The 24941-nt window shown below is 35.7% G+C and overlaps 1 protein-coding gene across 2 annotated transcripts in view; it reads right to left on the bottom strand.

Annotated features, from left to right (window-relative positions):
- The window catches only part of LOC106091920 (DNA repair endonuclease XPF), a 245084-nt gene that overhangs the window by 111137 nt on the left and 109006 nt on the right, over positions 1-24941 (bottom strand). For both annotated transcript variants that reach the window (XR_009398112.1, XR_009398113.1), the window contains one exon: positions 24281-24295. The gene's annotated coding sequence lies outside the window, so the exon portion shown is untranslated. The remainder of the gene's footprint in view (positions 1-24280; positions 24296-24941) is intronic.

The raw sequence follows: 24941 nt of genomic DNA, 5'->3' as shown, positions 1-24941 counted from the left end.
CCACAAAAGAAAGTTCTAAGCTTGTAGAGAGATTTTTATTTGCGGTGACACATTGAAGGTGATGCTACACATTTTAGATGGGTATTGTTGATGCAACATACCATAGAAATAACAAAATGTTTGCGTTTGGCGAAGAAACTGTCAAAGTCCAAAAACACCATATATGTCTAACTGTTTCTTTCGGAAAACCTTTATGTTTGCCCAAAAAATTTAACGGATAACTATGTTCATGAAACAGGAATTGAATTTCAAATGGCATTGATACACCATTCATTCAAATCGCATTGATACCAAGTTTAAAGAGCATTGATGTTCATCAAACGAGAGTAGGGTACTGAAATGATTTTGCATTTGCCTCAAGAACATTAAGCGAAATAATGTAATGTGATAACGACGATTTGCATAAATATCTTCTCAGAGAGCCAGGCAGTCATTAAATTCCTGGAGAATGCATTTCTGAATTCAAAAATCGACTTCGACCATCGGTACTAATCGTTTAAAATTTTTCCATACTAGTATTGTTTTGATACCAAGTGGGGTTGCAGCACAATCAACATCAGAAATAAGGACGTTTGGTATAAATTTTTCTATTGGTGTACATTTACTGAAATACTCCCGAATCCAAACATTAGTAAAAGCAGAATAATTGCTTTCAGATTTAGTCACAAATTCCTTCATGACCTTTCATTCATTAATTCATTGTAGCATGTAATACAGATTCGTAGTGGCTTGAATATGATATTTTGACTTCTTCTCAACATTAATCTATTTTAATTAACACTTTGCTGTGAAACTGAAGAAATGTCTCAATTCGAATGTAGAAATTCAAGAGTGACGTTTGATGTTTCATTTGAAAGATGAGATTAAAAAAAGATGCAGTGCTAATAAAAGCTACTGATACACCTTCACAAAGTTCTCTGATTTCAGTGTGACGCATGATTTGCATATCAATTGGCGAGTTGTAAGTATAAAAATAAATCAATTTCTTATTGCTTTTGGAGTTTATTTCACTCAATATGTTATTATGAAGAAATCCATTAAATCCCAATTAGATCTATGTCAGCTAAGCTATTGCTTCCCTAAGATAGTTGGTATGAGTTTTAAACATTTAAATGTCAGAATTTCCTTTCTGAGTAACTCCATAAAAACCTTCTCCATTGTTTATGTCAATTCCTATTGATTAGCAACAAAATAAAAAAAAAAACATTTGTTTGTTTTTTTAATGTTTTTAAGATTTGTTTTTTTTTTTATAATTTTTTAATAACCTATAAATGGTTTTTAATAAAGTTCATTAGTTCTGGTGGATATTTAAAATTGAAAACACATCGCAAGACATACATATGCATGCGTATGTATTATTCAAATGTAAGTGTTAATTAAATTTTTAATAGGATTTGTAATTGTTTTTGTTCATTCCACATAACACACACAAAAAGCTTTCCCATGTTCCGGAACATATTCATATACATAAATAAATTTTATGCATTTAAATTAAAATTGTGCATATCCATAACAACAATGTGGAGAGAGCGAGAGCAAGACAATTAAGCAATTCCACAATAGACATAGAATTTCATGGGGTTTGACATAATTGAATGCATTTCAATTGATTTCAATAAATAAATAGATTGTAGTTTATAAATATTTATACATTGTTTTCAGACATCTCACCAAATGCCAACAGATTTATATTCACATTCATTTGCCACACCATAGAGATTTCATGGCTATTATGATCACTCAAAGTGCATAGCATTACATGGTGAGTTGGATTTGGCACTTTAAAAGTGATAGGAGAGTAAAAATAAAAGATAAGGCTTAACATAAAGTAAAAAAAAGTGGGGACTCGGAATGAAATCTATGTTACAGGAAACTGGATGAAGAACAACAAGGCAATAGGAGCCGATGGATTGTCAGATGAACCTTTTAAGATCGGAGTCAACACACTGTGGAGTTGCGGATTTAGAATGGAGTCTATGTAGAAGTAATCCAGCTTAAGAACAATTAGGCAGCTGACGTTCAAAGTTGGCCACCTCGGCCCGACAAAATTTTTTTATGGTCCGATTTTCAAAATTTTTTTATTTGCTTGAAAGTGATTTAGACTGAAGAGACGGATATTTTAATATGATTATTGTGAATAATGTATCTCTTTATTGAGCGGGAATTTTTGAAATTTAAGAATGCGAATGTTTAAATACTTGGACATAAAAATTTATATACAAGAGGTATAACACCCATTTAACACGAAGTGAAGTTTCATTATGCGAAATTTCAGTCAAATCGGGTAAGAGTTTCGTACTCTAGGTATTCGAAAATCGGTGACCTTTACTTAACTTAATGACCTTTTTTTAATACTTTTATGAAAATTCGCAACGCCTCAATATTTGGGCTTTCTATCATCTATGTTATTGGGCGTTATGTCCGCCGGTATGGAGGTCACAATGCCCGAATAAAAATTGAGTGTTATGACCTCCTGTAAACCGGACATAGCGCCTAAAAAAAATGTTGGGCCTATTGTCCGTTGGGCGTGAAGACCGGTCACCGCAACGGTAATATCGGACAATCAACGGCATCGAGCGGAGAGTCTCAGTGTGAGACCAGGCGGCACCAATTCTTGCATAAATACTTATTGCCTATGATCCTCGTTCTGACAAAGCGAGTTATTGGCGACTCGCCACCAGAGATGGTCCGTAAGACGATTTTTTAGGTTTCCGACTGTCAAAAAGTTGTAAAAGTCGAAAACGTCGTATACTTGTATAAAACGTAGAAAAAGTCCCAAACGTCATAAACCTTAATAACTCAGTGCAAAAGTTTGATTTTTAACAAATATTATTGTCACTTTTCTGTTGTATATAGAAGAGTTTATATGTAAAAAAATTTCGCAATAAAAGAAATATTAAGTTTTTTTTTTAATTTTTGCATTTACATTTTTCACACAATAAATTGGAAATATACGCAAATTTCAAGTCAATTTATAAAGTAACGTTTAAGGATTTTTTTGTGAAGCAAAAAATCAATAAATTATTAGTTTTCATCAATTATATTTAGAAATTGCAATTATTTTGTATCCTTTTGCAAAATTATTTGCTTCTCCCGTTTTAATTTGCTTTTTGAAAGCTGTTGTAAACGACATATGTTAAAAATGCATGACATCTAAGGAAGTGTCAAGTGAAATGATACATGGAGTGTTAATTATGTTATTCAATAACAATACTTAAAAATAACATTACTTATTCAATAAAATACTTAACACGCCATCTTCCATTTCACTTGACATTACCTCACATTAGCATACTTAACACGCCATCTACCATTTCACTTGACACTACCTCAGATGTCATTCATTTTATAACAATATTGGTAAAAATCGTGTAAACCTACGGTAGCTTTTTCTAATTCTGAACCGATTTTTTCCAATTTCAATATTGTTCGTCTCCAGGAGGAAAAAATTACTTATGCCAAAATTTTTAGTTAATCAGATCAAAAATTCGACATATTTTCGTTCGAATTTTTTTTTCTGTCAGAAACCTAGTTTTTTGGCTAGGTTTACGACGTTTTCGACGTATGTAATATACGTCGGAAATGTATGTCATATACGTCACTGTTTCTGACAGGCCATCTCTGCTCGCCACCAATGGCCACCATGTACCTGCGGCGATCGAGCTTGCTCACCTATAGGAGGTTGAGGAGGATTGTCACATCCACATGCAAATGTGGTTCCAACAACAACATATCAGTTCATAGACCGATTTGAATCATACTTTGAACAGATGTTGGAAGTCAGAAGTTCATGCCCTTAATTTCAGACAAATCGGAAGATTATTGAGGATTTTGGGGGCTCGGTTCATATGGGGGCTATAATCAAATTTGAAATATATAAATGATTTTTTTTTTCTTTACTTTATGGAAATTTTGTTTAGATTTCCTCTATCCATAATTTCCTATCCTAATTCTGCAGGAAAAAATGTAATAATTTCCATAAAGTAAAATATTAAACAATTGACAGTTTAAATATCATTTTTATAAATCAAATCAATATTTAAAGCATTTTACATACACACGTGTTGAACGTACCGTTCAATCTGTTCACAGTGAACACCCCTAATTATGTTTTCATCTTATAATCTCTGACTCTAAGTTTCGAGGTGTCTCCCACCACTTGATGTTTACATCGGGCTTTTGGTCGTCCCGGTTTGCGTGTACCACCGTGTTTGCCTTCAAAAAACTTCTTTGCTGTAGCTTCTTCATCCATTCTAACGCATGACCTAAGCAACGCAGGCGTTGTATTTTGATACGTGTAACTATGCTATTGCCGTCATACAGATCGTGGTTCATACGACGCCTATATTCTTCATTAACGCAAACTGGTCCATATATTTTACGAAGAATCATTCTCTCAAACACTGCATCATCTGCTTTCACAAGTACACATGCCTCAGAACCATATAACAACACGGGACGTGTTGTCTTGTCTGTCAAGAGATGGCCTTGTTTCTAAACTACTTACTTAATCCAAAGTAGCATCGGTTTACCAGTATTATTTTTCGCTTTATTTCAAAACTGTTATCATTTGTTTCGGTAACGGCGGAGCCGAGGTAGATAAAGTTGCAGACTATTTCAAAGTTGGGGTTCCCAACTTTCTCCATTTTCTTCAACTGTTGAAACCATCCTTTTCATCTTATCTCCATTTACTGCCAGACCTATTTTCGCTGACTCTCTTTCTGAATTCTACGGATTCTTATTGCGTTTTTATTTAACAAAAGGCCAATCGTTGGTGAAATTTTAATTAATTTGAAATTAACCTGCATCTACTGATAATATACTTATCCCCATAATCCCACCTACGGCACGGGATTATTCAGTTAGCCTCCATGGGCAACAGATGTGCTTATTATTTTATTAACAAATATAAATTTACATTCAATGAACCAGAAAATCTCATTTGATACCAAAACGCACTACAGGTGACACTTTAAATCTCATTATAACATTAAAGCGTATTAGGAATATTGGGAACAAAATGTAAGCCAAATCCGGTATTTATGATAAAAAAAACTAAAAATTATTTTCATAACCTTAACTAGAAACAGTAACCAATTCACAAAAAGGATTATTTCCTGTATAAAAACAAAAACTAAGCTAATAATCGGCTTTTATAAAATAACTCTGTTAGTTAAACTTCCGTTTCCGTTAAATTTACAACAATTGCACGAGTTTGTTTCTCCCCCAAACGCAATTAATTTTTTTTTCATAAGCTCCCCTATCAACCACAAATATTAACAGGCCATAGTGTTATAATGAAATGTGAATGCTTTTAAAATTATGTACAACATGCATTAACTTTAAGGTCTCTTGACCTTTACGTATTATGTGTTAAATAGTAAGGCGGCATACGGGCTGCATGCATTTAATAATCACAAAGAATACAGGTAATATCATGAAGTAACAAAGTTACCATTATGGTATATTAGGGAAGATATTGCGAAAAAGAGAACATTTAATCGAAAAGAGAGGAAACATTTTCTATTTTTCATTTTAATCAGTTTGCAAAAGCAGTAAAAACCAATGTGTCGAAGCTACTGTTGTATTGATACCGTATGGTATCAATGGTATTGATAGCAAACCTACACCGTGAACCTATAGTAAAATAATGACGTATAGTATTTATAATGCTTATGTTATTACTTTACTATCAATACGGTTGGTATCAAATCTTCGTTCGGTTTATGGGATAAATTACTCAATATGTTTGAGTTTGCCCGCTAATTCATGCATTATGTAACCTATTACCTCCTTTATGCCTCCTCCTCTTTTTTGTTTCAGTCCATTTTCCTAAACCGCAGACAGTCTTTGCAGATGGAAGTTGGGAATGTTATTGAAGACATCAACGTAGTCCAAAAAGCAACAGCTAGATGGTCCTTTTTACCTTTTATATTAATTAGTTTAATTCCATATTTATACTTTTTTTAGACTCCCAGGTAAGCTAAGCTCTAAAACATCACACAATTATTATGAAGTCGATCCCATCTGTTACACAGCCACAAATAATAAACATCTCAACAAGGATTCATATTTTGAAGCTACATAATTTCCATTTGACTTCATTACAAATGTAAATGCAAATTAAGCAATAATATAATTAAAGTGAAATACAATACAAAAAATATGCGGCACAGCTTGCACAAAAGTGAAAAATTATTGTTAATAAAACTTTAAAATTTTAAACTATAAAGATTTTTATGATTTTCAATTTTTTTTTCCTGTCAGGGCGAAGATCATTAATTTGATCGGAGATTTTCTTTGCAACTGGAAAAAAGAAAGCCAGAGATCGCAACACACACCAGCCACTATGGGATGCGTTTCGTAATTTGGTTACAATTACTCATCAGCCATATTAGGTGTGAAGGCTTCTAGGGCCGTACGTTGGTTTGTTGTACTTATACCGAATTTATTGCGAAAGGGTCTCTATGATACTTATACCACATTAAACACGCTCGACAACCCTGTCCATTAGCTGTAGTTTCCCCCAATGCATGTGTTTTTGTGAAATGACAAATTTTCTGTCTGCACAAATTACACCACTTCCCTGGTAAGCGCAAGATTCTGCGCATCTATTGCCAGTTGTATTGAGGGCTTCGAACACTAGACGACGGCAACGGCTTTCGCTGTTGCTTCGTGAGCCCAAGTTCGAATCCCGGCCGGGCTCTGCCGAAATTTATCATTCTAAAGTTTTTTTTTTTTGCCTTTTAAGGCAGAGTATTAGAGAATTAATGGCTTTTCTTAGATTATCAAAATTTTGTTTCTATTTTGAATATATGCAATTTTGACAATAAATATATATATATAATTTCTTTCAGTGCATTGCTATGAGCAACAAACTAATAGCTTAACATACAAGTTTAACCATCTGAATTACGTTTTACAATTTCATGATAAATATGCAAAGTTAACCAGAATTTGCAACAAAATCATATAAACGACTAGTTGAACTATGTAGGGAAGGAAGACCTCAAAGTGATGCTTTTAGTTTTATAATAGTTTAATATTTCCCTCTGTTGAGATAGAATTTGCAAATTGAAATATGCTAATGAAATGACAAATAACTGAGTATGGAGTATAGTGTATTAGGGGGAATAATAAAATAGCTTGGAGAATAACTAGGTACCGCAAATGGCAACAAAGTTGAAAAGTGGTTTGTGATGAATACTTATTAATAAAATCTTGTAACAAAAATATTTATACTCCTTATCTCTTAAAAAATTAAAAGTTAGTAATAAATGTGTTTTTAAGACTTCATCTAATAATTGTACAAAAATGCAAGCGGACGATAAGATCGAAAGATCAACTTAGAATGCGAAGACAACTAAGAATACATACGAAGATTAATATTTTAAGGTGCTACAATCTACAACCAAAAACAAAACGTTGGGAATATCTGTGAGATAAACACGCATAAAACAAATCGTTTGGAATACCAACCAGATAAACGAATCTGTGTTATTCGAGAAATGTCATTTTATATTGGTCCTAGGTGGAAACTCGTTATTTAGAAATTATCTGGGAAAGTTGTTGTCCACGTAGTTCTTGGAGCGCAAGTTCGTTCGTCCGACTAAATACATACATATATTCATTTTTGATTTTTTAAAGACACTTTTGTGTACTTGACTTATAATCTCGTTTCAACTGCAGCAATTCGTAAATAGGAAAATTCACTCAATGTTCAGATGTTTATAAATCGATCTCCCTATTAGACTTTTTGAGTCCCCTACAGTCCACAATTATTATATGAATTGACTTAATTTTGCAAAGTTTTCTTCTATTACAGTCAATAATAATGGCCAACATGGCTCAAATTGATCCATATCCTGAAATGGTTAGGTTATGTTTAAAAGAGGGTGCAGATATTAATCCGCCCCATGACACTATGGACATACACCTAAGCCAGTAATCGGCTTCTGGGGCGCTCTAAAAACTATAAAGTAACCTCTAAAAAGAAAATTTTAAGTTAGGAATTCCGAGCTACTTACAAAATCCTTAATTGTATTCCATGCAACTTGCCGCACTGATTTTAAATAAGTGAGCTCGTGGTTCTACGTGTCCCATTATGATGCTCGTAGCCCAATGTGTCCCGTTATGATACCAATAGATATACTGACCTCCTTCTTACTTCCTTTCAGTAATAACCTCGTCTTGTCACGATCTGAATCCCCCATAGGATTTTCGCCGTCCTACACACCGTTTCGCTGTTCCACATTGTTGCAAGCGCATTCATCGCCCACTCCACTAACTCGGACTGCGTCGACCCGAAAGGCTTCGGGTTAACCAAATTTATTGAAGGCAGTCCTCTTGAATCCTCAGAGAATGCCTTAATCTCCTTCTCCTATGGCAATTTTATTCTCGGTAAAGATGTTCACACTCGACGTCCTCGGGTAGGCACCACACCGCACCACTTCACGCATTGCATGATCGCCCGGATCGCAGGACCGTATTATGGTCAGACAGTCTAATACAGATCTCAGTTTGTGGGTTCTCAATGTAGACCCCCAGGCTTATTCTGTCCTCTAGCTTCGATCCATCCCTGTAACATGATCTTCCAGATGGCAATACAAAGGGTTCCGTCCATCCAAGACTCTGCCGACGGCAGCAGTGCTTAGCACTCGACTTGAAGGTTCATCTCAGGTATCCGATCGGAAACCTCTTCCCTTCCTTCCTGGTTTCCTAATGTCGCCTCGATTATACCGCGATAGTATGAGCTGCTCCCATCCTCAATCCATTCGTGTTATATCTCCCAAATAAACCCATATTATCCGATTTGGCCGAAATTCGGCTCAATTATTTTTGCTATTTCCTGCCATATTTTTATTTATTTTTGCTATTCAGGCCATTTTTTGTTATGATGTTACAAAGTATGGCCTAAATTGATCCATAGCTCATATATATCGACTTGATTCCTTTAGCAATTCTTTTTAAAATAAATAAAAAATCCATAAACATAAACCAAAAACCAGCCCAAAACAGCAACACTAATGGCAACTGACAAGAGAGCAAAACCAAACTTGGGTACTTCTCCCTCCATATTCGCTTCATCTCGACCCACTAGACATCTAACTCTCCCCTCGGGAGTTTTTTTCAAATAAGTAAGTTTCTCAGGCGCACGCTGTATAAACCGACCTTGCGATCTAAATCCTTGAGGACCTGTAGAGTTTATTTCTTAATCGATTTGGATGAAAGTGTTGTGTTTAATGAAGTTTAGTAAATATGATTCTTATCATCCCAGCATATAGCTACCATAAATACTGATCTCCCAATTTGACTATTTTAAGGGCTAAGAGGGATCAATTATAACCGAAGTTATCAAATTTAGCATGTTGACTTCTGTTTTAACCTCTAATTAACCGAACCGGATCTATTTATGCTCTTTCGTTAAATTTTTCTTTCTCCTTTTTTTATATTTTTTTTCTTTCTCTTATTTATAAACACTTTCCTTTTACAATATTTTTTTTATTATTCAAGTATTTATTTTTAGTTCAAACTTCCTGGCTTCCTACACTGGAAAGTTACGGAAAAAAAACTTTTCCACGCGCCTAAAAATAGGCAACATTTGCTCGTGGCATTTCATTCCCAAGGGGGTATGTAATATAAACAAATCAACATGTTATTTTCGAAAATTCGAAAATAGGATTTCAGAAACTCTCTTTTAATGCAAAATGCTCGTCTTTCTCTCTATCGCTTTCTCTTTTATGTTTTGCGCTTTCACTTAGAAAGTTATACTCTCAATTTTGTGCGCATGAGTCAACATTTTGCTTGTTGTTTTTAACCCGCAACATTTGTAGCCTAAAACTATGCTACAACAAACACACATTCCTGCACATTTAATAGGACTTTATGTGTGTTTAAATTTATGGAGATAATAATGTTGGTGCTGATGATGATAGCGATGACATCATCCATGGCTTTTTGTTATGCCATCCATACAGGCATGTCGTCCATGGTTAAGGCAATCCTTTCATCTCTTGTTGTTTTGTTCGAGCAACAACAGCTACCAAAAATTGGCAAAAATAACATACCATACACACGTCCGCATTCACTCATTCTCACTCACTGATGTTTATACCACACACCGCCGCCAGCTTGTTCTCTTTAGATAGTCTATCGTGAGCTGCTGCCTTCGCATTAAAGGGGTTAAAGTTCATTGTTTGCAACCATGATGCGCTCTTCAAGGATTCAAATGAATTTTTCTTAAGAGCATGTTATCTAAGAGGAAAATAGCAAATTTTTAGGAATTTCTTTGCCGGCCTAAGAGGCCTCGTTACAGCACAAGTCTAAAGATGAAAATGCAAGTTGATCTATAGCAGATGTGTCTGTCATTTATTTTCCAGGAATTTTAAATTAGCCTAAAGCATTTGGATAATTATTACAAAGTGCTGATTCAAAAAGTCTCAGTAATTTAGGTCAATTAAATGCCGTCCATTACAAACAACTCAAATTTCAAACCTGAGACATTGTATTCCCAAGTAATAAAATGCATAACAATCAAAATCAATTTCAATTACATCAATCCCTTAACAAGCAGAAAGGATACAACATCCAGAACACAATGATATTGAATGTCTACGGACGGAAAGCAATCCAAAGTTGTATTCAAATAAAGTGAAGAAGGAGCTGCTGAAGAGTCTGACATGAGTTTACATTGAGGCGAAGCGATTACAATAACCTGGGGGGTTGTACCATATTGGCAGCAACAAAATACTACACCAACGAGGGAAGGTGGAAAAGCTCCAGCCCATACAGGTAAGTTGTACTCCATGGATGTCAAGAAGATTAGAAGGAGTGAAGTAATTCTTACACCGTTAAGGAAGGCTAAGCACTTGAATGCTTCTTTCGACACTTCAAATACATGTTAAGCCCAACGGACATCACTTTGTATTTTCATGCCCAGACCATCAAGAGCTTCTGATTGCTCTGCATCTAAACCGTTGATAGACAAAATGATCATAATGGGTCAGCGAATCGATTGTGTGACAACAAACAGCACTGAGTCTCCGTGCATTAAAATGTACTCGATTCATTTGACCCCACTCAGGAATGGCCAGCAAATCCTGTATCGTCCATAACCCGCCTCTTGTCCTCAATCTTTCGAAGACTCGGCCTATGGTCGCATTAGTACGAATGACAGAGATTACAGTCATCCGCAAATGAGTAGATCGGATTCGACGTCTGACTCAACAGATCGTTACAGATGAGAACCCATCTATAACGACTCGTATGGTGCAATCTCTGAGAAAGCTCGAAATAAATCGAACGAAGCCATTACCGACACCAAATGCGACAAGCTTTGATAGTAGTGCACCGTGCCAGACCCTATCCGCAGATATCCAGAGTCACAACCTTGATCTCACCAAATTGGTGGATTGAGCAACTCCAACGTTCCGACAGAAATGCCCATAGAGCGATTTCTGCGGAACGCATACTTTTACTCGCTAAGAACGAACGATCAAAAGCTCTAACTTCCTCGTGTAGAAGCAAGAACCTTAGTATGCAGGAAATTTTCGCGCCAAAGCACTTTGGCACACGAAGATCTTGCCTGCTTGCGCAGCAGCTCAGTATTGACATTTTTATTCAAGCGCCAGTTTCTGAATGCCACCTCTTTCGATCTGACAGTAACTCTGCATGTCTGGTTAAACCAAATTTTGTCGTCTGATTTACCTTCCTTTCATTTGAGTTCCACATTATCACGATCGTCCTGTGTATGACCGTTCGAGGGGTTAGGTTGGGGCCTTCCCCCGGTTACTTGATCCCAATTTTGGTATACATTAAAATCGCTCAAATTGGGGCAAGGGAGAGGGTCCCCCTTAAAGTGATAAAAGACGTCGCTTTATCAACACCCGCACGGATTCGCCAGTATGCAGAGGTGGAGGTTGCAGAGTCACTGATGTTGCAAGTATGCCAAATGAGGCAGTTTCAAAAAAAGGTATTGCATTTCTTGCTTAAATAAAAATGGGAAATTCCTGAAGTTTTAGCAACAAATTAAAACAAAAATTGAAAAATTGTTAATACAATAATTTAATTGTTTTTTTTGTCCCACATTTTTGTGATTGCAACCTCGTAACAGGGATTCTTCAATTACTTTACACCAAATACCTGCACATAACCAAGTCAAATAATCACAGATAAACACCAGCAAGCTAAGAAGAATAATGTCATTCTCTGCATGCGTACGCTTTGTAATAAGAAACGTACACAAGCGCTCACTCAAACGAAGGCAAGACACAAGAACCCTTGCACGGTAATGGAAATGGAAGGAATACAAAGAGCTCAGACAATTGTAACAATGAGTGGAGAGACGCCAAGGTTTTGGATGGCATGCAAATACAGAGATTGTCAGGATGTAACGTAAAGTTGAACTCATTGTACGAAAGGCCAGGGAAGGGGGTTGCAAGTTCGAATGCATAATCACCTCTAACAACTTGTGAGCATTTAATTTAGTTGTAGACCTGGCCAACGTCTCCCCCTACCTTTCTGTTACCACCTAGCCTATAACCCAAGAACATGATGACTCTGCCATTGCTGTTGTCAAATTGAAATATGTTCTATTATTGTAATGCCTTGGTAAAATCGTTTTGTTCACATACACTCGCTCACATACCGACATTGCCAGGGATACCCAATACGGGGCAATAACATTTCACAGCACTGGTTTACTGTTACTTGCACATATGATATATGTTAAATTACAAGACCCAAGATTCAGGAATGTGAATAGCAGCAGCTTCCATTGCAATTCCTAACCAGCAGCAAAGCAGCATTTGCCTTGGATAATCTCTTGTGTCTTGTCTGGTCATGGTATTTTGCAATTATGTTCTAATTTTATTCACTTGCACTTCAAATTACCCAAAACACATTCAACAAGATGAGAGAATTATAAATGACCAGAAGGGTCATTTGGAAATGTAAGAGGATTACTTTTATTGCAAATATATGATAAATTATACTGGGAGCTTCTAGGCGACAATAAAATTAAGCTCTTGGGAAGTTTATGTAAGGAACGTGCTACTTGCGAAATGTTCATAGCAGGGATTTATTCTAAGGACCCTAAGAAGACCTTAAGGAGAACCTAATGCGTTTAAGGGACTTCTTTCAAATTCTATGCAAGAGTGCAAGTATAGCTTAAATTGATAAATTTTCTACTCAACAATAGAGTCAAAATGGACAGGGAGAATTTCAAAGCAACCTCTAAAGCCTGTAGTAATTTTGGAATTAAAAAAAAAAACTAAACAAAGTAAATTTTCTTTGAATGGAAAGGACAGCTAAAAAATTAGCAAGCATTAGTGGAAAAATACCATATGGGAAGATGCCAAAAATTGCCAATTGTGGAAAGTCCAAATTTTTTTTTTTTATAAAAAAAATTTTCAAAAAGTAAAAAAACTTGAAAAAATTGTTTTAAAAAAAAATCTTCATTGGAAAAATCTTTTTGTACAAATGTTTAGTAGCCTTAAATAAAAAAGCTTTAACGAGCAACAAAACCTTTTATTGAAACAACTTTTATTAGAAAAAGCTTTTACACAAAAAACGAAAAGGCTTTTATTATTAGACAATCATCAGAAATACTCTTAAGGAAAAGGAGTTTGATAGAAAAAACAATTATTTGAAAATGCTTCTCTAAATAAAGTTTTCTAAGAAAATGCTTTTATAAGAAAATGTTTCTCTAAATAAGGCTTTATATGCGCCTTTACATCCAAAGGGGTACAGTTTTATTCAACAAATTTTGAATAGAAAAAGCTTTTGTAAGAAAATATTTTCATAAGAAAAAGCTTTCATAAGAAAAAGCATTCATAAGATAAGCTTTCATAAGATAAGCTTTCATAAGAAAAAGCTTTCATAAGAAAAAGTGTTCGAAAGAAAGAAACATTTTTCACAAGGAGATGCTTTTATAAGAAAAGACTTTTATAAGAAAAGGCTTTTATAAGAAAAGGCTTTTATAAGAAAAAGCTTTTATAAGAAAAAGCTTTTATAAGAAAAAGCTTTTATAAGAAAAAGCTTTTATAAGAAAAAGCTTTTATAAGAAAAAGCTTTTATAAGAAAAAGGTTTTATAAGAAAAAGCTTTTATAAGAAAAAGGTTTTATAAGAAAAAGCTTTTATAAGAAAAAGCTTTTATAGGAAAAAGCTTTTATAAGAAAAAGCTTTTATAGGAAAAAGCTTTTATAAGAAAAAGCTTTTATAAGAAAAAGCTTTTATAAGAAAAAGCTTTTGTAAGAAAAGCTTTTATAAGAAAAAGCTTTCATATAAATAAAAGCTTTTAAAAAAACCTTCAAAAAAATTATGTATAAGAAGAAATTTTTACAAAATAATGCTTCGTAGAAAAGCTTTTATAAGAAGAAAATGCTTTTCTAAGAAAAAGGTATTGTAAGAAAAACTTTTATACGAAAAGCCTCAAGAAAAAAAAGAAAGAAAAATTAAGCCTTTTGTCAAAAACTTACTCTTTTACCAGAAATGTAAACAAGCCTAAGCAACCCAGCGGGATAAGGCAGCGACTTGGAGGCCTGATATTATTCTTTGTTCTGCATCCGCCAGGCCTAGTCTCCGAATTCCATGTTTATATCTTTTTAACATTTTATCCCATATATTTTATGGGATATCTCAGAAGAAATGCATAAAGACGGTAAAGGCATTCCTTTATAAACTTTTGGAAGTTGCAAGGTAATCCTGTTGGAAAATTCATTAGATTACTATAAGGAAAGTGACTTGGGTCCACTTCCTACTGTATGTCCATAAACTTTCGGAAAAATCGGTCCCAATTGCATAACGCTCTACTTGGTAGATACTGCCGAAGGACTTAGTCAGAGATTTAAAGAGCTGCATCAAGAAGAAAAGCTCTAATTGGTTCAATACGCCTTAAGAAAGTTTAAAAAAGACGCATTTGTTGATCCAAAAATTGTTTTGATTTGCAAAGCTCCTAAGAAATTTTGTTCAACAGGAGCTTTGTTGGTTTGGGAGTGGTGGTAAATGGCAACCAGAGGCAGCTTTAGAGCAAATCGAAAAGTTTTAGAAGCAACCAAAGGCAGTGCATTCTTCAAGATATTATTTTTTGTGGGGTCAGTAGGCTGTAGTGCTGTCGCCACTGTGCTATCATAATGGACAAAAAGGTCGGAATCTCGTTTCCAACTGCCACTGTGTCCTTCTAAACCGAATTGGTCCCACTCCAATGCCGTTCGAATTTCAGCAATAAGAAGTATTTGCGGAAAATTTCAAGTGGCTAATCTCACTTGTTGAAAAGTAAGAGTGCTTTTGACCAAAAGAAAGGACAGACAGCGCTAAGTAGGCTTAGAATGCCAGCGTACAAATAGGAAACCAAAAAAATATTTCCTAAGAAAATTATTAAAATATAATTAAGCGCAACATGAAATCTTTGTTGAAAAAGGTAAGCATTTAAAATTGCATTAAGTCTTAGTACATGTGGACAACATCTTTTCGTAGGAACTAAATAATCACTTATTTTCTGTTGGTCAACATCTTCCGAAGGCCTTATGCTGCAGTGTATTTATCACACTCTAATGGGCTTTAGGCACTTTGGGAAAACATTTCACTTTAAAACGTTTTAAATGGTGAGATATTCCAAAAAACATATTTTTGGTCTCTCAAGTCGTGGTGTTAAACAAAGAAAAACAATGATAGGAAATAAGTAAAAACAAAAACAACGACAAAATATCCATTTGCAAAACGTAAAAAAATTTGTTAAACAGATTAGGACAATGTTTTGTCCATGACAACAACACTCCACTCAAAGAAAAATGTAAATCAAGTCTCTCTGTCTGTCTGTTACCAACGATATGCCGTGTAATTGCTGTTGCTGTTGTTTTTTTTTACTTCTTTTTGAGTTATGCAAACTGCGACAAATCGAATGGGCTGCCGCCAAAAGATGTCCCAACAGTACATATCCCCCCACTAAAACAAGGGATCCACCCTCGTCAAAACAACAAAATCAACTGCCCCCGGGCAGTAATTTCCGGTAGAACGCCCGTTTAACAGCATTTAAAGGAGATACAAATCTTGGGGATATTTTCGAGTACTAGGCAACAACAAGAACAACAACAGCATTTGCTAAGCTAAGGATTTGTGAGCAACAACTACAGCATTGGACTAAAGCAGCGGCGGCAGCAGGAACTCCTCAGCTGTAAAGGCAAATTAAGATTTATGAGCTATGCCAAAGACCGTTGAGGCAAAAGCATTGAAAATTGTTCGAATACTAGAGGATTGAGATGTTTGGGTGTGTGGGTAAGCGTCTACAATGGGGAGATGTGTGTTTGTTTCTATCTATGTGTATAAGGGTGTTTCGAGAAATTTTGAGTAAAAAAAAAATTAATTTCAAACATTACAATCTAATGTATTGTATAAATGTGGAAAAAATCCAAAACGATGCTCAAAATCATTCCACAAGAAAACAAGTAAAAATGCGTTATGTTCGGCCGGGCCGAGCTTTGAATACCCACCACCTCGGGTATATATGTAAACCACCTTTCGTTATAATCCGGTGAAAAATGCGCAATTTTTGCCCCCATAGCAGCTTTATTGAAAAATGGTCCAATTTGGACCAAATTCGACAGGGATATTTAAAGGTCTAATAAGTACAAGTCAATGTTTAATTTTGTAGAACAAAATATTTGTCTTTTTGGTAGCTATATCCAATAAAGACCGATCTGAACCATATACGACACGGATGTCGAAAAGCCAAACATAAGTCACTGTGTTAAATTTCTGCGAAAGCGGATTATAAATGTGCCTTTTAGGGGGCCAAGACCTTAAATCGAGAGATCGGTCTATATGACAGCTATATCGAAATCTGGACCGATCTGGGCCAAATTGAAGAAGGATGTCGAAGGGCCTTACACAATTCACTGTCCCAAATTTCGGCGAAAACGGACAATAAAAAAGTCTGTGCAAAGTTTCAGCTCTATTTTAAAGACTGTGGCGCGATTTCAACAGACGGACGGACGGACATGGCTATATCGTCATAGATTTTTACACTGATCAAGAATATATTACTTTATAGAGTCGGAAATGGATATTTCGATGTGTTGCAAATGGAATGACAAAATTAATATACCCCTATCCTTCGGTGGTGCGTATAAAAACTTAAGTTTTAGTATACAGACTTCAAATTTGATCGCAGAGACACTGATAACGAGGAAGAATTAAATGAAAAACCACCAAACCAGAAAACCTGGACAAATCTATTTCAAATAAAACCATAAAATAATTTTGATCTATCGAAAAGTACAGCTGACATCGAAAAAAACTTCGTAAAAACGAAGTGTTGGAGTGGGTTGTGTGATGGAATAAGAATTGGTCTTTAAGTAAACTAACCAAGAATGACTAACAAATCATGTCACCGGCATCACTTTCAGTCCAATTCGATGGACTTTTCTATTTGGTATATTTTAGCGAACAAGGTAAAAGCTAAGAAAGATGCCAGTGTGGATGTGCTGCAGAAAGCTAATGTAGTGGCAGATTACTGTATTGCAGCTTGAAACTCGTTTTTAGTCATATCGAACAAAAATTAACGGATTCTGAAATTTAGATTATTTCCATACATTTGCCATTTGAATCTATAAAATTATGTTCATATACAAAAAATATGGTTGTTTGAATTGGTAACACTTTGTGCCTGCTACCCTGTATCATCGTTACCTAACTATAAATTTTTGACTAGCCCGTGCAGAGAAAAACTATTTTTTTTGAAACGGAATTCACCATGACATATAAAAGGAATTTCTATGGAAAATGTATGGCAAACAACAAGCTATGATAGAATTTATAATCTGAGTTAGAACATACCATCTCCACCTACTCATGATAGACCACCAGATGCTTAGTGAAATTTCCATGACAAATACATCAACAAAGTTTAAAATTTGTATCCAACGTTTCCAACTACAATCCCAACAATTTTTAAGGAAACTTCATCGTTACACCCTTATGTCTATAGATATCTCTTGCCTTGCATGATTACACTCGATTGTGTGTATGTATAGATAGATAGATAGCTATGTGTTCTGTACTGTATTCTACGCCCAAATGATTACAAATGACTTAAATGACTCGTGTTGATATGTCAAGTGTGCCAGGAGTCTATGCTAAAATGTTCTTCAATCCCACATCCGGCATCCAATGTTCTAAGCTTTCTTGCATTTTCCGCACTCCATATAGCTTAGAGAATATTTTATTTACCCCTCCTTCGCAGAGATGTCCATATCATAAACGCAATTTGCAATGCGCGACCATGTTCCCCATTTGGATTTTCTTTTCCCCATTTCCCGCTTTCAACTCACATCAAATTACGTTTTGCATTGGCAAGTCAGAGGGGCTTGTGGTGGACATGGGGCATGTAAATGGGATTAGAAGGCCTGGTGATGAAGATGAATATATTGCTTGCTTTTAGGGCTTATAGTAGCATTTCGTCATCACTGAAGTATAATAACCAAAATTTGGTGTCCATGAAACTTTCGCTTGCAATTTCTTAGGAATTTTCGGCCATGTTCGTTGGACGCCATCATAATCATCAGCATCCATTGAAAGCTGCATTAATTTGTCTTTTCAGATGGCAAGTAAATGAATTTAAATGTTTCGTCCAAATTGTGGCCATTAACTTTTATAGAGATATGCTTATGGGCGAGAAAAGGGTGAAAGATATTTTTAAAAAGGGGGGAGGCTTAAAATGATGTCCATAAATTATGAGAAAATGAATATGAAACTCAAATATAATAATGAATGAACAATATTTTTTTTCTTGTAAAAGACGAATTTAATATTTAGGTGGAATAAAATATGTAATTCATGCTGATGCAAATTTGCCCATGAACATTCCATTAAAGAACAAAGACAAACTTCTCACATATAAATGAGTGCTGTCCGATTCAAGTTTAAGCTCAATGATAAGGGGCCTCCTTTTTATAGCCCAGTCCGAATGACGTACCGCAGTGTGATACCTCTTTGTGGAGAAGTTTTTACTCAAAATTTTTGCCAGCATAAGCAAGGGACAACCACCGCTGAAATGTTCCCGCCAGGTTTCGAACTCAGGCTTTCAGAGTCATAAGCGAACATGCTCGCATCTGCGCTACGGTGGCCTCCTATATGTTATTATACAGCAATAATTGAAAAGGCCATGGAGCATATCAGGCTCTACATCGCGATGTGCAACAATCTGAGAAAAAAAAGTGAGCTTCAAACGGATCATCAAACGAGAAGAGACTATCGAGAGATGGCGGCGGAGGTGGACGGAGAGTGGGGCCAGGTTTGAAGCGAAGACTTATCCCCGATGTACAGATGTGCATAGATAGGAAGCTCGGCTGTAACAGAGAAGTTGATAAGCCATGTTTGTATCAGGAAATACCTACATAGAATAGGCAAATGCTCTTCTAGCAACTGCATTCGTAAGGAGCTAGAAGTTGCAGACGATGTGGGGCAAACACTCTTCCATTGCGAGCGCTGGGTCGAAAGATCCAGGGAACTGGAAACAGCGATTAGCGATGTTTTAACTGGCACAATAGTCCAGAGAATGCTGGAGGACCAGAAGAACTGGGAGGCGGTGATAAGATACGCCAAACAAAAACTGCACAGAAAGAAAATGGATCTGGGCGCAGCAGTATAGAGTATGAATGCGGAAATCTGCACGCAAACACAACAAAGATGATATGTATAATCTCCAAATATGGGATTCATCTCGAAGTAATGCGAAAGCGTTTCCGAAGTGGAGTTAATCCCCAGGGTGACACAGGGTTGGTGTTTAGCCGAATACCGTTGATAACAATGGAATCCGGCATAGGCCGTTGGACGTGTACTCATTACTGACCATCAAAAAAAATGGTTGAAAATTTTGGTTTCCTAAACATAGATGGGAGAATGGATAGAGGATAGGAGCAGCTCATACCATTGCGGCATAATCAAGGTGACGATAGGAGGCTTGGAGGCAATGAAAGAGGTTTCTGATAGTATACCTGAGACGACACACTAGGTCGAGTCCTCGACACTGCTGCCAGTGGCAGTCTTGACGGATCTCTCATCTGGAAGATCATGTTACACGGATGGATCAAGGTTAGAGAACAGAGTGGGCCTGGGGATCTACATTGAGAACCCAGGGATGGAGATCTGTTTAAGATTGCCTGACCATAATACGGTCCTGCAGGCGGAGATCCGAGTGATCACGGAATACGTGAGGCGGTGAGGTTTTCACGCGATGACGTCGACTGTGAACATCTTTACTTTACTAGTTTACTTTGACAGTAAACTAGCCAACAAGGCAGTACGGTTAGCCCACGCACAGTCTTGAAGTGTAAGAAAGAGTTTAATGTCTTCTCTGAAGATGGCACGATTCGTATCGTTTGTGTGCCGGGCCATAGCGAAGTAATGAGCAATAAAACAACCGTTCGAAGCCATCAATACAACTTCCAATAGATTAACAGAATCATGTGTATACCATGGGAGCAGTGTAAACTAGGCCGACAAAAAATCTACCATTACACAAAAACACTTGTATCGGGAAAAATACAACTATCCGGAAAAATTCGGTGCAAGTAAAATATATCCAACGTAAGGCCCTTGAAGCCTTCACATCTAGTATTACGTGTTTACTATTACATTACGAAAAAACGCGTCCCACAGTGGTTGATGGCTTTCCTTCTCCATTTGCGAAGAAAAATCACCGATCATTGAGCTCATCTCGAAAGAGAAATAAACAATAAAAGCAGACGATTTGACAGTGAAGGCCAGAGTACTGCCGTTAATAAACTTGATTAACCCAAAGCCTTATGGGTGACGCAGTCCGAGTTAAGGGCGTGGTCAACGATCGCATATATAACTTTGTGGAATAGCTAAACGGTCAGTAGGACGGACGAAAATCCTATGAGAAGATCCGCATGGTGAGAAGACGAGGCTATTACTAAAAGGAATTAAGAAGGTGGTCAGTATAGCCTTTGGTATCATAACGGAACAAAGGACTTAGAGCTCATTTATGCAAAATCAGTGCGCCAAGTGATAGCATGTGTAGAGCATGCGGGGAAGATGAGGAGACGTTGGTGCATTTCTTATGTCATTTTTGAAGGTTACTTTTTAGTGTTTAGAGCGTACAATAAGACTAATACTGGCTTAGGTATATGTCCATAGTAGAGAAAATAAAGGGTGATTTTTCGGCTATTATCTTTTTGGCAACACTGGTTTAAACAGTTCACGCACGTTTCGTGTTTTGTTTCACTGTCAAACATCTTCAGTTTGGTCTATAATTTAACCATGAATCGCCTTGCAAACGAACAACGTTTGCAAATTATTGAATTTTATTATCAAAATGCGTGCTCTGTTAAGAAATTTCATCGTGCGCTTCTTCCATTCCATCGACAAAGTTCATTTTGGGCTCAATTGGTACATAAATAAGCAGAATTGTCGATTTTGGAGTGAATATCAGCTCCTGAAAAAGTAACAGTTTGGTGCGGTTTATGGGCTGGTGGCATCATTGGATCGTACTTCTTCAAAGATGATGCGAATCGTAAAGAAACTGTGAATGGTGAGCGCTATTGTGAGATGATATCCAACTTTTTTTTACTAAAACGCGAGAGCTTGACTTGCATGACATGTAGTTTCCACAAGACGTTGCCACATGCTACACAGCACGCGTAACAATGGACTTATTGAGAGGTGAGTTCGGTGAACATTTTATTTCACGGTCGGGACCGGCCTTTAGACTATTTTTGGGGCTATATTAAAGCCCATGTTTATACAGACAAGCCCGCTTAGATTATATATATTGAACTATTTCTCATTAGTATGTTATATAATGGTTAACTATTCTTGTATTGCATTTTTATTGTGAACGGGAAATTATAAGATGGGTGTAAACTCAGTCGTAATAAAACTGCATTTAGAAATATCAACCTCAAACATTTCCCTTTTTCTATTTATTTTGTGTGCTTGGTATGGCAGCTCAATGAATTTATTAGTTACGTTATTATATTGTATTTGTTCCCAAAGGGAGAAAGAGTCGAGCCAATTTGACCAAGGGAATGAACATCACAAGAAAAGGCTTTTTTATATGCTCTTATAAGAAGTACTTTTGTACTTTCCATTTTCATTACCAGTAATAAGTACCATGTCTAGTAATGCATTTTATAATAATTGCTTTCACAGGCTACTAAGCAAACACTGTTGCGTTCTTCAGACAACATAAATATACTCTTCTTCAATATTTTAAAATTCATATACATGTAAATTTACTTTAATTTATACCAACAAAAGTCTCATTGTCAAGTAAAGGCTTTCTTTTCTACCATTTCAGTAAACCCCTGCATGAAATGCTTTTTTTAAACCTCTGTAATTCACTTTCACAAAATCTGTACTATTCTAAAAAAAACACCCAAACAAAAAGAACACAAATAACTTCAACATCAGAGAGCTCCACAAATAATAGTTTTGAGCTACGAAATTAAACTTAAATTATATGTTAGAATTTCAGTACTTCCTGCCCCCACAATGCAGCAGCGGCAGCAGTATAGCATCCATTCGTTTGCCAGATAGGTTGACACAAAATTATATACCAAAATATTTCAACATGTCTTTTTCTATTTATTCCACCCCTCTGGTTTTTGGTGTGTCTATGCAACAGGATCCAAAAATAAAATGAAACACAAAAAACTCCATACGAAAGAGGAAGCAAAGAACAAAACTTTAAAGACATTGAACAACCTCATATAAATGTATGAAAAGTCTTTGTGCTGGTATGTGTCACAGCAGATATCCTAGCATGACATACAAATGTATGTACATATGTATGTTAAAAGCAACTTGCAACATGAAACCACCATCAACACACATACCACCCAAGGAGCAATGTTACACATATTCATCATATATGTACATACGTACATGGGTGATGCCATCCAGAATCTTTGATATGGCAGACAGTAGACTAGTATGCAGGCAGTGTTTTGGGTGTCAGAACAGAATGACATACGATGTTACTTATGATGTACCTTGTGGAGTTTTCTAATTTTTTTCGAAAATACCCTACCAGCGGTAGCTGATGAATACAAAAAAATACATAAACTTGATCGAACAATTAAATGTTGTACTTAAGAGGATCATATATAAAAAAAAAAAATTGGTATACAGCTTAATCCTAAAAACTATAAAAACAGCTTTTAGCATTCAAAAAGCACCAAGTACTGATGGATAGACATTCAAGTAGTATCCAACAAGCACCAATTACTGATGGAAATTCTGTTACTGAAGAAAAACTCATGATAACACAAGAGTGAGTATTAACTTCGAAAATAAACTTAGACTTTCATTATTTGTATGGATTTTCTGGAGTTAACACGTCTATTTTAATGATTCTTTACATTGCAGACTTAAGATAACTAAACGATTGCTCAAGGTGGCTCCCTAATGCTAAGCTTTAAACATAAAATAGGTTTAAATAGTTTGGAAATCTGGAAATTTGGTACTAACGGATTGCTATTCAAATCTTCATTTGTCATTAGTCCAATCAAACAACATTCTGATTAAAATCAAAGCAGAGGGTACTGACGAATTGCAGCATTAAATGAAAATAACTATATGACTTTGCACAAGTACATAAATGTTGAATAATTGATTAATCTGTAGTTTGCACTGAATCTTCTTTTAATTGATATGTTGAAAATCATAATTGAATAATTAAAAATCAGCAAAAAGGGCTTGAATAAAATGTTATGCACTGAAGCTTAGATTGATAAAATATTGATTGGTTTCATTTTACTTATATAGGGTATTGTAACTTGGATCATAATGTAACCTTCAATCAATTAGCACACCTATAAATTATTAACGGTTATTACATATAAACTCAACTCAAAATACTTTTTTAAGGATAATCATTTGGGCATACTTTTCAAAATACTTCACTCCTGACATACCTTGTAAGTAATTGACCCAGTTTTATCCATAAGTACGCCATAAAACTATGTACGGCCTTGTTGTCTGATAAATGTTAATAGTCTTTATTTCAGTAACTTGCTAGAAAATCTTGTAAGTGATATCTTTAATAATCTTGACATTGAGAATACTATTATTGTAGAACATTGAATAGTGTCAGAAAGTCCGACTAATTCTAAGTCATTTTATAATGGGAAAATACATAGCCTCGTCTACTAAGAAATTTTAAAAATGCCATAAACAGGAGATTGAAAATAACCTAAACACTGAATGTTGAAAGATGAACTACGGAATATTATATCACAACAAAGGTGGAGTACTTACCAGTTTTCGATGAAGCTGAAATAGAACAGAGAAATATTTATTAGTGCATAATTCAAAAAAAAATATAAAAAAATGAAAACAAGACCGAGCCAAAATTTGGATAATGACGACCATGGATGAATTAACCATCCTCTTTTATAATAACTCCACCATGATATCCATAGTAATATGTAAATGGGGGCTGGTCTGGATCATATTTGATTCAGGTACCTAAATAAATCCTCTTTTTATTGGCTCAAGACCCTTAATCGGCAGATCGCTCTATATAGCAGCAATATCTGAATAAAGACCGATCTGAACCAGATTTGAGTCGGATATAGGGAGGCTTAAAACAAATTTACGAGCTTAAGACCCTAAAAAACGTCAGAATCGGATAGTAAATGCGTCTGTTGCGTATAACGATCTATATGGGCAGCTTTATGGAAATATGGTCCGACATGGGCAATATTCGATTTGAATATAGGGGCCCCTAGTACAACTTCCTGTTTCAAATTTCAGCAAAATCGGACAAAAAATGCTGCTTTTATGGGCACAAGATCCTAAATCGCCAGGTCTGTCTATATGCCAGCTGTATCCAAATATAGTCCAATTTGGCCCATTCAAGAACTTAGCCTGCGTGCGTTCAATAAACCGAAGCCTTTCTGGTCGACGTAGTCGGAGT

The sequence above is a fragment of the Stomoxys calcitrans genome, chromosome 4 (genome assembly GCF_963082655.1).
Source record: "Stomoxys calcitrans chromosome 4, idStoCalc2.1, whole genome shotgun sequence".
Classification (NCBI taxonomy): domain Eukaryota; kingdom Metazoa; phylum Arthropoda; class Insecta; order Diptera; family Muscidae; genus Stomoxys; species Stomoxys calcitrans.
Note: the sequence above shows the minus strand (reverse complement) of the source record. Positions and strands in the feature narration are given on the sequence as shown.